This window comes from Macrobrachium nipponense, chromosome 15, assembly GCF_015104395.2.
Source record: "Macrobrachium nipponense isolate FS-2020 chromosome 15, ASM1510439v2, whole genome shotgun sequence".
Lineage (NCBI taxonomy): Eukaryota > Metazoa > Arthropoda > Malacostraca > Decapoda > Palaemonidae > Macrobrachium > Macrobrachium nipponense.
The window spans coordinates 22,010,458-22,026,154 of NC_087208.1; the positions used below are offsets into that span (position 1 = coordinate 22,010,458).

The 15,697-nt window shown below is 45.1% G+C and overlaps 1 long non-coding RNA gene and 1 pseudogene across 2 annotated transcripts in view; one reads left to right on the forward strand and one right to left on the reverse strand.

The window, feature by feature from the left end:
* LOC135226791 (uncharacterized) overlaps positions 1-10,335 on the reverse strand; it is a 28,578-nt gene extending 18,243 nt beyond the window's left edge. Inside the window, exons 1-2 of one of the 2 annotated variants that reach the window (XR_010317281.1) lie at positions 10,018-10,335; positions 9,545-9,779 (exon numbers count right to left, since the gene is read on the reverse strand). This is a non-coding gene — a long non-coding RNA (uncharacterized LOC135226791). Of the gene's footprint in view, positions 1-9,544; positions 9,780-10,013 lie in introns of both variants that reach the window. The other variant, XR_010317282.1, reaches the window with a different exon arrangement.
* A 122-nt stretch (positions 10,336-10,457) lies between these two features.
* LOC135226790 (uncharacterized) lies at positions 10,458-13,467 on the forward strand (annotated as a pseudogene).
* The last annotated feature ends 2,230 nt before the right edge of the window (positions 13,468-15,697 follow it).

The following is a 15,697-nucleotide window of genomic DNA, read 5'->3' on the forward strand; positions in this document are numbered from 1 at the left end:
ATGTTCATGGTTGTTCCAGAATCGGCAGGAGTGTTGTGGATCTCGTCGTTACGTGAGAAACGCCGCGATTTCTGATGCAATACCTCGTCTAGATTCATCTAAGAAGTTCTAGAAATCCCTGGAGTCGGTGACGTTCGCCGTAGGCTCCGCCCCCAGAGTGCCGTATAAATACGACAATTGAACTTTGGAGGACAGTGATCGTAGAAGAGAGAGATCGTAAAAGAGAGATCACCAATCAGATTATCAGTGAGAGATCAGCAGCAGCAGAGATCTTCCGTGAGATACGAGGAAAAAGGAACCGACGAAGTATCGATCAGAAGAGGAGTTGTTCGAGAGTTGGTGGATATTGGTCTAGTCGTCTGCAGGTGTGGTCTTTTTCTACCGTGTTATCTCGACGTCGAGCAGACTTCAGAGAAGAAAAGGTCCTGTTACAGGTGTTGGGGAAATCGTGCCTTACAAGAAGATTAGTTTCTGCAATACGGAGTCAAGAGGACATCCGCAATCGCCGATCTACATTTAGGAAGCCAGCGCTTCAAACCGCCAAATCGAGTAGCAAGTATTTTAATTGCCGCACTGTTCCCCCAGTTCATGGAGTGTAAGATTCTGTCTTATATGTAAATAGGAGATACCATTCTGCATTTACCTTTGTTGTGTTAGTGTTTCTTTCTATATTCATATCCCCAGTTTCAAACTGTTTGTGTTGATAAATTTTTTTTTAATTTTTATATCGAATCTGAAGCGGACCTCCCTCAGAGGCCGTAACATTGTCTCTGAGATATCTAAGAGTCCGTAACAACCAGTCATGCGAAGCCTTGAACTCTGGGGTTTGCGTTGAAGTCCCTTCCCCTCCGTCGTCTTCCGCCTGCACAATCAAATCGCCGAAAATAGCACTGGCCTTGTGAGCGATTGCCGTCTCCGTTACTGTATCGCCAGCGATTTCTTTGTCTTTTATCCAGACGAGGAGCAGCCATTCCATCTTTTCGTGCACATGGCTCCTCTTGCTGGACAAAGTAGTGATGCCCTTCGATGGTGTAGTAGCTTTGATGGCATCCTTCTGTTTAAGGATGGTGCCTATTGTCGACGGATTACGGCCGTATTCCTTTGCGATCACACTCAATTGCATACCAGCTTTGTACTTCTTTATGATCTCCATCTTTGTCTCCAGAGACAGCATGCGCTTCTTTCCGTGAATTTCAACTTTCTTGGGACCCATGACTATGTTAATTTACGTAAAGTACACAAATACGTAATAATACAGTCTTCGCACAACCACGATAATATGTACTGCAACGAAAAACACTAACGAATTTACGTTACTAAACGAAATCGTTGGAGCGAATGAATGCCGATTGCGTACGGTAAAGTTTCGGGTGCGAAGTGGCCGAGCTAAAGCACGCCAACACGTAGTACGTATGTATAGAAGATGCATGATGGGAGGGATGCTGTCCAATCAGAGAGAAGGATCTCATGGCTTGGCTAGCATCAGGAAACCAATGGAGAGCAGGAGGATGGTGGCGAGTCTACGATAACTAAGATGGCGGCGTGCGGCGCGAGTTTCAAAATTGTTTAAGGGGGGAATCTCGGACTTTCAGAAACCTTTCGTATCCTGAAACTTTTTGTATGTAGAGCAGTAAATTTTCGTCTTTGCTTTTGTAACATGACAATTTGTCGAAAATTGCATTTTTCCTAACTATACAAAACCTGAGGTCCTTTAACAATAGGAAGTAGCTAGCGGCAGCTGGAACGGTCGTAAGCTTCGAAACAAGGGGAGAACGGTAGTTAACTGCTTGTCCGACAGTCGCGCGGCAACAAATCACTTTTGCTTTTGGCCCATGCAAAATACGCAGAGTGAGGGGTGGCATGAGGAGGGACTATATGTAAAGGACCTCAGGTTTCTATAGTTAGGAAAAATGCAATTTTCGACATTGTCATTGTTCCGATACGTAATACAAACCATCGGTCCTTTAACAATAGGAAGACTCACTTCTTGGTGTTTTTTTGGTTTTTAGGGAGGGAATCTGAGTCTTTTGATGAACAGACTGGTGTTCGTCCATCCCTGGAATGCCTCCCTGGTCGTAAGAAGCGAGGGAGGGCATCCAAGTCCTCTGTCCGGATTGATTCGGGGTGTGCACCCGCAGGATCAATGGTTCAGACCTCTGGGCCGAGTACGAAGAGAGAGGCAACGCGTATCTCTTCGATACCAGCAAAGCAACGAACTTGTTCCTGTTTGCATAAGCAGGCAACATAAAGTATGGGTTGTCTCAAGCTGGCATCCACTTCCTACCCCCTTGTTGGAGGAAGTGGTGGATATACGCTCCTATCCCTAGTGAAAGGGATAGGATGGGGCTCTGTTGAGTAGCTCACCTGCATCTTGTCCTTATCCAGCAGGGTGACGACCGTGTCCCTCTAACCACAGGTAGAGGGGAAGAAAAAGAGTGGGAAGAGGAGCCAGTCACACTCTCATTCACTCATCCATTCTTACGGTCACACCAGGACTCGATGCTGTTCAGCCTGCGAGGGTCTGGGTTCGCTACACAACGTGTTGAGCAGCACCACGGTCCCAAGGAAAAAGATCCAAGGACCTGTGGGCAATATCCCAAAGGTAGAAGGAAGGGCATGTGGTCTGGTTGGACCAGACCCCTGCCTTCACCGTACCTGCGCCACGGAGAAGTTCTTGCGGACAAGGCAGCATCTCCTTCGTCGCATCGAAGGCGGTGAAGTCCATTAGGGATGGGATTGTGAACGACTCGAACCAATCGTCAGGGACCGAAGGGTTCTGAGTCTTCGCTACAAAGTTCGGTACGAAATCGAGCGTGCACGGATCCCCATCCCTGGATGCTTGACTTCGCAGGAGAAGTCATGCAGTTCCTCAGAGGAAAAAGAAGGAAATAGTCGCATGACCTATCCCTCTTCTCTACTTCGGTGATGTCCAGTACCCATACTGGTCTGTCCGTTTGCCACGAAGTCTCTCGCATCCTCTATCCCCATGCAGCGAAGTTCTCGGTAGTGGATAGGACACCGACACTCCATGGTGGGTGTCAATGGTATGGGGTACTGTGACAAGCTATTAAAACGAAGTAATGATTGCTCTGTAACAACCGAACTAAGTCAACAGCGTAGTTCGTAACTGACTCGGCCGCTCTGACAGCTGCCGACTGACTGCGTTCGGTAGGAGGCAAGTTGTCAAAGCATCGAGTAAGTCACGTGACCTTTCGCCTTAAAAGGGTTATGCCGAGAGACCAAACAAATAATGTATTGTTTGTCACCAATGCCGGACAGCGAGGTGATGATTCTCTTAAGGCATGTGCCCAACAGGCAAAGTCAATTGCCTTCTAGAGACCGAGGTCCCTGAAGGTAAAACTTCTCATGGTTGTTGAATCTCAGCTAAGGAGAAACAACACTATGTACCGTTGAAGACGAAGGTAGATATTGAATGCAACCTACGTCTCACAGATGAATCGAGAGAAGGATTCTCAAGATTCATAACCTGTGCTTACAAATGACTGAAAACGCTACCGCTATTTCATTGCTGTCCGGTGAGAAGTCGTAGTTGCAATGAAAGCGGGGCGTTCTTCGTAATGAAAACACAGGGGAAAGCCGCCTGACGAACTGCTTCTCATGGGCTGAACATTTGGAAGTAGAGCTGTCAGGTCGGAGAGTAGCGATGTCTTCTGACACATCTCGTAATTCGGGTTGAACATGAACAATTGTACACCTACGAATACGAGATATTTGAAGACAAACTCGATGTCTGCAAAATCATTCGCATTATCGCAGTGCGATGCAGCGGAGACTTGTACAGACTTCTGTTACCGTGCGGTAAACAGAAAGATGAAAGAGTCCAAGAGATATCTCTGTTGAAAAATTCTCGCAATGTCGAAGGCGATGGAATCTAGCGTCACAGCAGTAGATGGTCCTTTATTATTGCGAGAATCCCCGTTAATCAGAGACTAAGTCCATGATTGTTGGGCAGAGATACGGTTCGGTAGTCAATCAAACCAGGGGAGAGAGAGACATACATGACCGTACATATCGGAGGCCCAGCTGATACTGAGCTGCTATCAGCAGTTCAATACGCAGTAGTTGAGCCTGAGCTCTCGCTGACTCGTCATCCTGAGTTGCAGGTAATCCATTATTCCACGAAGGAATGCGTTCGGCTAGAACTACCGAGCATACAAGATATGCTCGAGCAATTATATTTAGGCGAAACGAATTTCGGTAATATAAAAGTTGAAATGGTGTTGTCGTGACAAAACCATAGTATATAAAATTGAAACTGAAAACTCCTGGGAGGTTGCAGGCAACCCCGAGTTGCAGTTCAATTAGAATACTTCTCTTATAAGTCGCAATCCGTAGATTAACTAGGATATGCGCCTACCCCTTGGACAATTCAACTGCTTAGTAGAATCATGTCGCGAGGTTTAATTAATAACGTAGTATATTTGTAGGATTCTGAACAACGATCTCCATCTAAATTCTTTCCTTCAAGAAAACAAAATAAGGATTGGAGATCGACCACCTTCGATCTCTATCAAAGAGAGTGAAGGAGAAGTCTTCCTCGAAGGAAAGCTTCAATGTGAACAGAAAACTAAGACGATAGTTTTCAAGCCAAACTGGATATTCCCGTCCCCCGATCTCTTCCTATTCCAGGTTTGGTCGGCCACTGTGAGATAGTTTCTTTCAGCAGCAGTCTTCTTCCCAATGCTAGAATTCCAGGAATTCGAGCATAGGCGAGGTTCCCGATTATCGTGTATATCGGGGATTCTCGTCTCGCTCACTTTGGACCGTGGTCTTGGCTAAGTGTTTGGAGATCGTAAAACAAAAACTTCGAAACACTGAATGCGCTAGGAAAATTCCGTAAAAATTCTAAGCAGTCTGCGAAACCCCCACCGAATTCGTCAAACGATATCGGCTGGTGGTCCTCTCGATTCCCGTAGAAATCGAGAATGGGGCAGGATTCCTCCTCAACGACCGGGCTTACGTCAGGTAGGACCCGAAGGTCCCCCCGGTAGCGCAGTCCCCAACGTGGGATCCTACAGAGAAATCTCTGTAGGATCCCTCCACCCCTTTCCCTCGTAGCCGTAAGGAGAGAGGGAATGGGGGAGGAATTGGGATACTCGTCGCCTTCCCAGTGGAACTAGCAGTAGGAGAAGAGTAGGAGCAGCCATCGCCTTGCGGCGATGGCCTCTCAGAGTCTGGGAAAACGTATCGTCAGGAGAAAACGTTTTCCCGCGGAGGGTTACGAACTCTCACTGTAGGTAAGGGTCTGCCGCCACTGTGAACGTCGTCTGGGTGGGGCTGATCGACACCTGACAGGAGAGAGCCGATACCGTCCTCCGACTCATTCCAGTCCTCCCGGTCGTCGTCGAGGTCGAAACCTCTCAGGAGGACCGAAGGAGTATTTAAATACGGTGTCCGAAGACAGTAGTAGAAAACGCCGCTGTCGCAGTAGAGGAGGTGGAAGTTGCTTGATCGACCGGCCGGCCAGAACTGAGAGAGCCTTCTTGTCCGGAGACGAGAGACTCTGGTTCGAGACAGAATCGGCAAGCTCCGATCGGCGCAGACCGTCGGTTTGGTTTCCCTCTCGGGCCCCAAAACGACTCGAGCAGAGACGTGGGCTCTGCTGGTGGGAGCGGCAATCCTTCCGCAAGGTCATTATGCTGACGAATCAGCTTAATGACTTCTGCAAATTCCTCTGTATCTCGGGAGTAACCGCGTCTTCAGAAGTAGGACCGTCCAGTCCCTCCAACAAGAACAGATCCCGAGATACTCCTCCTTCAGAAGGAGGAAACAGCGGCAGACCCCTGACGGTCGCCTCCAGCGTACTTGCGCGTATGTCCTGGTCCGGGTCCTAGAAACCGTGCCTGGTCCATACGGCGTCATAGCGGGATCGCGAGCGGCGCACCTCTCGCGATCACTCATAGGTACCTCGCTCCTCCCGGTGTAGTCCGAGGAGGTTGAAGGTACAGGAGAGGCAGACCTGACGCTCCCCCCTAGCTCGCTGGCAGGACCAGCGTGCTTGGAGGGCTGCTGCTGATCGTCCACCCGGCGTGGCGATCGAGCAGCAGGCCTAGCCTTGCCGCTCGCCTGGGCGAGAGGCTCAGCTGAGAACGTCGACGCTGATCTCTAGCGTCAGGCGAGCTGTTGCTGGTTACCGTCTCCGCCGCCCGGTCCCGATGGGAGCGGCGTCACGTTGACCTGCTAGGCTCGTTGTCGCGGTGAGACCGGCGAGCGTCCTCTCGGCGCGTCGAGCCACTGGTACCAGCCGTGGCTGGTACCGGACGGCCGCGGGGACCCCTTCCTCGCCTCAACCCGTGGCTGGTCAGCGACCGTCACGTCAACCCGAGCAGCCAGCTGGTCGCTGCGGAGAGCGTCCACTGGCCTAGCGAGAGTCGTCTGCACGACACTCGCCAGTCTTCTGCTCCGCGCTTCGGTCGTTTGGCGGCGAGCGAGCTCGGGTGTCAAGACTTTGGCTGGACGGTCTCCCGCGGGAGACCGTCCACTCGGTACTTCTCGCTAACGAGAAGCCGAGGCGGATCCTGGTTTAGCGGCAGAACCGCTAGAACCAGGCGAGGAAGTGCCAGCCGAAGCTGGTACTCCTCTGGTCCCCGTCTTCTTCTCCTTGGTAGAAGAAAAGACGGGCCCTGTTCCCGAGGGAGCAGGAGGACCAGCAGAAGAGCTCCCCGAATCGCCTGAGCGAGACGGGCCCTTAGAAGGTCCCGAAGGAGCCTTCTTAGGGGGGAAAAAAGGGGGGGCAAAAACCCGGGTTACCAGTGGTCGCTGCAAGAGCGGCCGCTGGCCTGGCAAGAGTCAACCTGAGCGTCTCTCACCAGCCTTCTGCTCCGGTCCGCCGTCTTGGCGCAAGAGCGAACTCTGGTGCCGAAACTTGGCTGCACGGTCTCCCGAGGGAGAACGTACCACTCGGATCTCTCGCGAACGAGGAGACCGAGCCGGAACCTGGCGTAGCGGCATCGCCGCTAGCACCACGCGAGGAAGTACCAGAGCTAACCGATACTCCTCTGGTCCCCGTCTATCTCTTCCTTACGGAAGGGGAGACGGGCCCCGCTCCCGAAGGAGCAGGAGGACCAGCAGAAGGACCCCCCGTCCCACCGGGGTGGGACGGGCCCTTAGAAGTTCCCGAAGGAGACTTCTTAGGGGGGAAGGCAGCCTTCTTCTTCTTCGGCTTATGGGCCTTAGAAGTCGAAGGGGAAGAGGCAGCCGCAGACGATGAAGACGAAGATGACAGCTCCTCTTCTCCTCTTCCTCGTCAGCTCACGCAGGACAGTCGTCAGGTCCTCCATCCAGGCCGGAGCCGGGGCTATTTGCCGAAGCAACACGGCCCGACTGCACCTGTCCGGAAGGACCTGGGACTGGGGAAGACACACCGTGGGCAGGACCAGCATGGATAGGCTCAGGAACCAGGAGCGACAGGAACAGCAAACTAGCTCAGGAGCGGCAGGAACAGAGGGCTGCCGGTAGACCCAGAAGGGACAGCCAACCAAGCCAACAGCGGGAATCACATCAGCGGCAGGTACGGCAGGCCCAGCGATCGCCTCGTAGAATCATCGGCAGCCAGCTGGAACCTGGGTCCTGGCGGCCGGTCCGGGAGGGGCGAGCTGCTGGAACAGCGGAAGTCTGGGGCAGGCAACACGAAGAAACAGGCGGCGGCGGCCAACCCCACCTCGGTACGGCGGCGGCCCTAGTACGCGGCAGACGGCGTCATCGACACAGCATGGGGAGTGTAGACCGAGGGGGGGAGCAGCATAAGCGGCCGTGGTAGTAGTGGAGACCGCCCCAGACCTCACTAGGACGCTGCAGCAGCCCGTGGATGCTAGGCACGCCCTGCCACCGCGGTGGTCCATACCTGTCCAAGGTCGTCTCCCACGGATGTAGCACCTGCGGTAACATAGGTAAATTAGTAAGAGGGGTTCCCTCACGCACGGGGGGAAGACATGCGCCACCCCGAACGCAAGGAAGCACCCCAAATACAAAATACAACGAAGAAGCTGAGCGGGGGGCAGGAAGGAAGACGAAGAATCGGATACCAAGGGAGTCGCGGGAGAGCTTTCCGACGACTTCCTGGCAGACCTTCGCTTCCCCTACCCACCCCCGCACAGCAGTGAAAAAGTATATGAAAATGAAAAAACAAAAAAAGAATACTGCCCTTGCGATTCACTTCATAAGAACTTAAAGGGGGAAAAGATCATTCCCCGGGTAAGAACGGCTGGAAACTGATCCAATAATATGATGCTATATAAAATATATATGAAAATGAAACAGAAAATACTGCACTTTGCGATTTCACTTTCACATAAAAAAATCGTAAGGAGCAATTCCCGGGTAAGAACGAAAATTGATCCAAATTAAATTTCATGCAAATAAATAAATGAAAATGAAAAAGAATATTGCAATTGCGAATCCACTTTCATTGCATTCTATTATACAAAATTAAAAGGCTCGTGCGAGCGCAATCACACTCTCGGTAACGAACGCACAGGGCAAAAATATAATGAAAAGAGTACTTACATTTTTCAATTACACACTTTCGCCCAAAATACATGACTCGGCGCGAGCGCGCCCGCCCTCGGCACCGAGACATAATTCAAGGGTTCAATTCATGAAAAGAGAGGAAATCGCCGCATCTACGGCGATAACTCCATGTTGGTTCATAACTAAGTAATGAAAATGAAAACAGTGTACTTACAGTTTCATTTTCAAGTCAAACAAACCATTAGTAGAAAACAATATAAACAAAGCATACGACGATGAAGCGGGGGCAGAGAGCGATGACGAAACACGTCCACCTCCCCCCCCCCCTCCCCCCCCCCCCTTTATTCACACCCGCGGCCGAAAGCAAAAGTGGTTTGTTTACCTCCCAGTCGTGCGGCGCGCGACTGTCGGACAAGCAGTTAACTACCGTTCTCCCCTGGTTCGAAGCTTACGACCGTTCCAGCTGCCGCTAGCTACTTCCTATTGTTAAAGGACCGATGGTTTGTATTACGTATCGGAACAATTGGATTTTTCGTAAGTTGAGCCTTTCGTATCACGAGGTACTACTGTAATATTTATTTGGATGACAATAATTAACCCCCAAGGGCTCGTACTAAACACGGCAAAATACATTTGATGCCCCAATTCCTGGTGGCTTTCGTATTCGCGGGGACGAACAATGCAGTCATGAGGAATGCTTAGGTATATAGAAATAAAGTGGTGTATGTTGCTTAAAGTAAAATTTAGTATTTCTACAGAAGCAGTCCACACGGACTGCAAGGATTGTAACCGTGGATACGACATCCACTAGAGATTGGGGCGTCCAATGTATTTCGCCGTGTTTAGTACTGACCCCTGGGATGTTAATTACAGTCGTCCAAATATTACTTAAAATTCTTGTTCAGTAGGTAAAACTGCTTAGAAAAACCACAACTGCTATAGTCTAGGCCGCTGCGGATAAGTACCCTAGATCTACATAAATTTTTGCCATGAACTTTCAATATCGACATCTGCTACCTATTTAAGAAGGTAAACAGGGGTTAGCCTAACTTACCCTTACACTTCAATAACCAAGTCCCAACTTGACAGCAAGAGAACTTCTCACTTGATGGGGGCCAAGGAAAAGTGCTTGGTGATTGTGATCGTGGTAGTGGTGGCGGTGGTGGTGGTTGGCATGGGGGGGGGCTCGGTTTCACTCCTCGACCCCTAGCTAAAGTTTAACTAGCCTAGTAGAGGGCAGTACCTCGTTACCAAGTCTGGTTCCAAGTCTGACAGGCCATATACAGCAGCTGCAATGAGAAATGCTCATGCAACCGCTGTATTTCTGTAATCACAAACATACCTATTGCATCATTACCGATAAATCAAGAATTCGCCTAAAGTTAATTGGCCTAGGCCTAGTCCTAAGCTTGGTTGAATTCAGAAGGAAACCAGGTGATAGCCTAGAAAGACTGAAACAAGTGTAGGGATGGAGTTGTCATACAAAGTTTCACAGAAAGAAAAATAACTACGTTTTTCTTTACCTACCAAAACCTCCGCCAAAATTATATTTACGGCGTAGCCTTTCTTATTACAGTTTTCAATGACGATCAAACGGAGGGTTGCGGACTCACGGCCACGGGGAGTGACGGGGACGCTGGGAAAGGACATCGATGATCGAGTGCAGGTCTACGCTGTAGTTTTTTTATTTTATTTCAGCTGTGGTTATTCCTTCTTTTATTAACTTTTATGTTTTTCCTCACGTATGAAACAAGGTTTCCTATTTATTTCCAATATCAATTTCATTGGGTAAAATCGCACCCAACTATTTCATGTGGCCCCTTACGAAGGTTTTTGTAGTTCTTTCTTCGCGGTTCGTAATCTATATGGGAAAAATCCCCAAAACTCATGATAAAAATCCCCAAAAACCCGCAGCAAAGACCCCATTCCCAAAAAAATTCATTTCTTTTGAACCTGTAGCCCTTTTAATATAGAAATTACTCACTATGCTTCATGTAAGTACAATCACTCAAAAAACTTCTGCTACATTTTTCGAAACTTTTCGGAGAACAGCTTATTATGGTGACTTCTGCCGTTATCTGGCAACTAAGCGGTTGAAATAGTAAAATCTGGCAACTCCACAATAAGTGCTTGAAACAACTCGGACACTACTGGTGCCGCGTGGTGCCCTAGAGAGATAAACTCCCGTTTCCCCTAAGCGGCCCACACACGCTCAAATTTTTGGTCCAATTTTTTTATGTCAAATTATTTGACATGAATTTGATCGTGTGTGGCGTAATTTGATGGCCTAAAAAGTTTGATGTCAAATTTTTTACTGATCTGATTTCAGTAGATATTTTTGAGCCACGTCAAATAATTTGTGCGTGTGTGGTACCTAGCAATAATTTGCACTAATCTGAGGAGGACGTGCGCCGCTCATCGTCATCATGGCTCCAACAAAACATGAAAAGAAATTTCTTCTTGAGCTTATTGATGTTTATAGAAGTTTACCACAACTTTGGAACATTAAAAGTGACTGTTATAGTGACAGAAATAAATAAAAAAGATATGGCAATATGAGCTCTTCTACAGAAAAAATTCCGTTGATTATTATCCGGAAGGGACGAAGGAGGAGCTGAAGAAGAAAATAAACTCACTGCGGACGAGCTTCCGAAAAGAATAAAAAAAAAAAAAAAATTAAAGACTCAAGCAGATCTGGAGCAGGAGCAGATGAAATATATGAGCCGTCACTATGGTGTTTTGATGCTCTTTGGTTCCTGAGTGACCATGAAACACCGGCTTCTTCACGAAGCACAAAACAATCGACTGAAGAGGTAAGTGAAATTATTAAGCATACTTTATTTAGTTGCATTCAATGAATGTTGCATAGCTTATCCAACATAATTAGGTATTTATACAAATTTCATAGTTATTCATGTCTATTTGCGTCTAAAAGTAAAATACCGTTAGGCCGATGTCACACTATGGGTTTTTGTGAAATTATTAAGCATACTTTATTTAGTTGCATTCAATGACTGTTGCATAGCTTATCCAACGTAATAAGGTATTTATACAAATTTCATAGTTATTCATGTCTATTTGCATATAAAAGTAAAATACCGTTAGGCCGATGTCACATTATGGGTTTTTGTCGGACGGCAAAAATGGATGCATCGTCTTTAATGGTGATAGAGCAAACAAATGAATGATTTTTGGATTTATATAAGGTTGGGCTATACTGCCCACCCTAAAAAAAATCCTAAAATCATTGGTTGGTCTCATCTATCACCATCAAAGACGATGCATCCGCTTTCGCCGTCCGTCAAAAAACGCATAATGTGACAGACAGACAGACAGACAGACAGACAGACTATTCAGAAGCCTATATAAAAGTGTTAAAAGAAACAAATAATCAATAAATAAAAGAATTACATTGCTTCCACTTTGCTTGCTTCTATGAAACCAATTGTAACTGCCAAGGAACCGATCCAAGGCTGGAAAAATAGTGCTTCATAGTTTCTCGAGTAAACTTCGCTTTTTCTGACGTATTCCTGCTGAATGTGGGACGTAGGGCTGCTAGTTCTCTCTGTTTAGTACGCCATTCCCCACTATGAAGCTCATGTGTGACATTGTCCTCCCGATCCACGCTTCCCGGAGCCATGCATCGGCTTGATTGTTGCCTTAAAAAAGTTATGTAGATAACAACATGTTAATGTGACAGTCGTTGCTTTTTCTGGCGAAAGCATCCTCTGGAATACACCAAATCTTGAAACAAGTATTCCGAACACATTTTCAACTATACGTCGTCCCCTGCTTAAACGATAATTGAAAATCCTTCTTTCCTGGTCCAAAACGTCGTTTCCCATTGCACTGTAGGGTTTAAGGAGATTTTCATTCATTGCAAAAGCCTCGTCGGCCACGAAAAAGTAAGGCACATCAATAGAGTCTCCTTCATGCAACAGTTCGGCTCCTGGTAGCTGTAAATTCGCCATGTTCCATCAAAGAACCAAATTTTGTATGGCTCATTACACCTCCATCTGAAACACGTTCGTTCATTGCAGCATCGACCATTATAAATTCGTATTTGGCATTGACAACTGCTAGCAGTACGATACTGAAATGTTTCTTATAGTTATAGTAAAATGATCCAGAGGCAATTGGTTTTTTAATTGAGACGTGTTGCGTCGAATGCCCCCAACACAATGTGGTACCTATATTCCAATGTTTATTGAAATCGTTGCTCAATTCTTTCCATTCTTCAGCAGTTTGCGGCATCTGGCAAAATAAAAAATGTATTTTTAATTTCAGATTGACGATGACCAGGAAGGCACAACTGTACAAGACAGGGTAAATGAAAGTACGAACCTACATCCTGTTCCAGCTCAACCTGCAAAGCGTAAGAAATTGGCAAAGGTTTCTAATCGCAAGACGAACTGATAGCACTAGCTTGTGAACCATCTTCAGAAACCTGAAAATGAATTTCTCACAATGGCTAAAGCTTGGGCCAATGATTTATCTAAAATGGATCCTAAACAACTGCTACTTGCTAAGAAGGGAATAAACGATATTGTCTTCGAAGGACTTTGTGGAAACCTGCATCGACAGTCTGTGCAGATACATCCCATCCCGCAAGAAATTCGGATGAAATTCGATGTTGGACACCAAGTAGTGATACCAGTGAATATGCACCTAGTCCCTATGGGTTCCATTCCAACCCACCCATCAGCAGTACGATGGGTCATCACAGTGATTATAGAGATGCTGTAACCACATCAATACCCAAACATGGCTGCAAGGAACTATTAAACCTATGTCGCAACAGTTCGGTGCAAAGATAATTCGGGTAATCCTGTGGATGGAACACTTGATGCAGGAAGATATTTTGGTAACTTTAACCCAAATGCATAGGTATAATTCATATGAATGATCCAAGAGACAGTTACACTCTAATTTACTTATATTAGTAATAAATGCTTTTTCGCATTACGTATTTTTGTCAGAATGAGGTACATTTGAACATATATTGCTCATTCATGATTTATGTATTTACGTTTATTTAGTATATTCTTCTGAATCTTTTCATTTTGTTAAAATTCCATCTCGTACAAGGAATAGGTTTATATAAGATTTGATTTCATTATGGTTTTTCATAATTTAGTTCACTAATAAACATGTATTGGAACAATCAGCATCTTTTCATTTTGTTAACATTCATCTCGTACAACGATATTTTATATAAAATTTCATTTCATTATGGTTATTCATAATTTAGTTCACTAATAAAAAAATGTATTGGAACAATCAGCATCTTCTTACCTTTATGTACGACTGCAAACATGTGTTGATGGCATTGCACGTATCTATAACTATACCACCAATGGCTTGAGGAGAAATGGCACTCAGGAATTTCAGGTCTTCGAATGTTTCCAGTAGCCAAGAAGCGGAGAGTTATTGAGTCTTTCAAATGGTGATATCGCACAACGCATAACTGTGTTTTCTTTGGTTATATATGGTCTCACAAGATCTAATAGTTTGTCAAATGATTCTCCGTCCATGCGAAGAAAGTTCTTGAAAACATCAGGTTCACTAATTCTCAGTTCATTTAATAAAGGAGCATGACCAAATCGTTCACGACACAAAATACCATGCTGGGCCACTTCGTTTCTGTGTGCTCATCAACGCTAAGCCAAGAGCCAACGCTGTATATGCATCCATGATGACACTCGGGAGCAAAATGAAAATTTGATGAGAAGTTTGAGCGTCTAGGGTGAATGTCAAACAACTTGATAAAAAAAAAAAAAAAAAAAAAAATTGAAACAAAAATTTGAGCGTGTGTCGGCACCTGTTATCCATCTTATCGGTGCAAGTGACAAATGAGATACAGTTTAACTTCCTGCGTAAGTGTGCCGTCACATGAGCACTTACGATGTTATGAGATATTTTTCTTTTTTGTGTTTCTTTCAACGGTTATGGTAGAATTATATAATTCCTTATTCATATAATATTGGTGATGATTATGCAATAATATGTTAATAGTTAATAAGTTTTTATTTGGATTCGAAATATAGTTTCTTATTTGACTCTTTTGCCCAATCATCTGGCACAAAATTTTCAAAATTTTTCAAAATGTTTCGTTATTTTCTTAATTCGAATTTTTCGCTGGCCAATCTTTTTTATATTGTTAACCGTACAATTAATAACCAAAAAAAATAAGAATAACAAATTTCACTGTATATATACAAAAGGATAAATTATTATTAGGTGAACGAAAACTTCTGGAACATGTTGCAGAATATTTTTGAGTGACTGTACATGCAAACTAACTGCAAAAATATAAAGGTTTACTCACTATTGTTTCTTCTTCACAGAAGGAATTTATTTTTCTTCTTCATAATGGAATTCATTTTTCTAGGAATCGAAAGGACATCAAGAAAGGCTTTTATTTAAATGCGATATCATTATTAATGGTTTTAATTTACTTTTCATACTACTGTGTACCGGGGTATATTTTATAAAATAATGATGGAAATGGCAACAGTATTGTTCATAGTGAAAACCTATGATTATAGAATGATTCACAACTTTGAAATGTTTTCATTAATCCTGTAGTAAATTAAGGGTTAATTGTTCGTTATAAAAAATGAAAATGGTTCATTCACTGATTATGTAAGATATACCTTACATCGATGCATTACACAAAAGGACAAAAAAAAAAAAAAAAAAAAAAAAAAAACTATCCTGCGTGAAAGCTGAACGAAATCTACATAAAAAATAACTCCGAGACGTTTAAACTTAACCTAAACACAAGGGCAACTGCCGGGCGTATTAGACGGAAGTTGTGGAAGGAAACTGAAATAGTATTACGCGAATTAAACGTTTCAATTTAGTAAAATCTTATTCTCATGCGAATCTTTTTACGCAAATTAGCTGTGTTGGAATATTTTTCAGTATACTGTGACATTTATAATGATATTTCGCCCTTTGGATGCATTTATATAGTTTATTCCTTTTTTACAATATTTACGGGATTTTCTCAATTTCTAGCCAAAAATCCCCAAATTTGTACAGAATATCTCCATCGGACACCCAATAACCCCAAATCTAGGGATAAATCCCTATATCTGGCAACGAAGGTTGACATTTCTTTCTGTGTTTATTTATTTATGAAATCAATAGTCTTCGTGAATAAGTTCTTTTCATGGAAAACATTAATCATATAAAAGTGTTG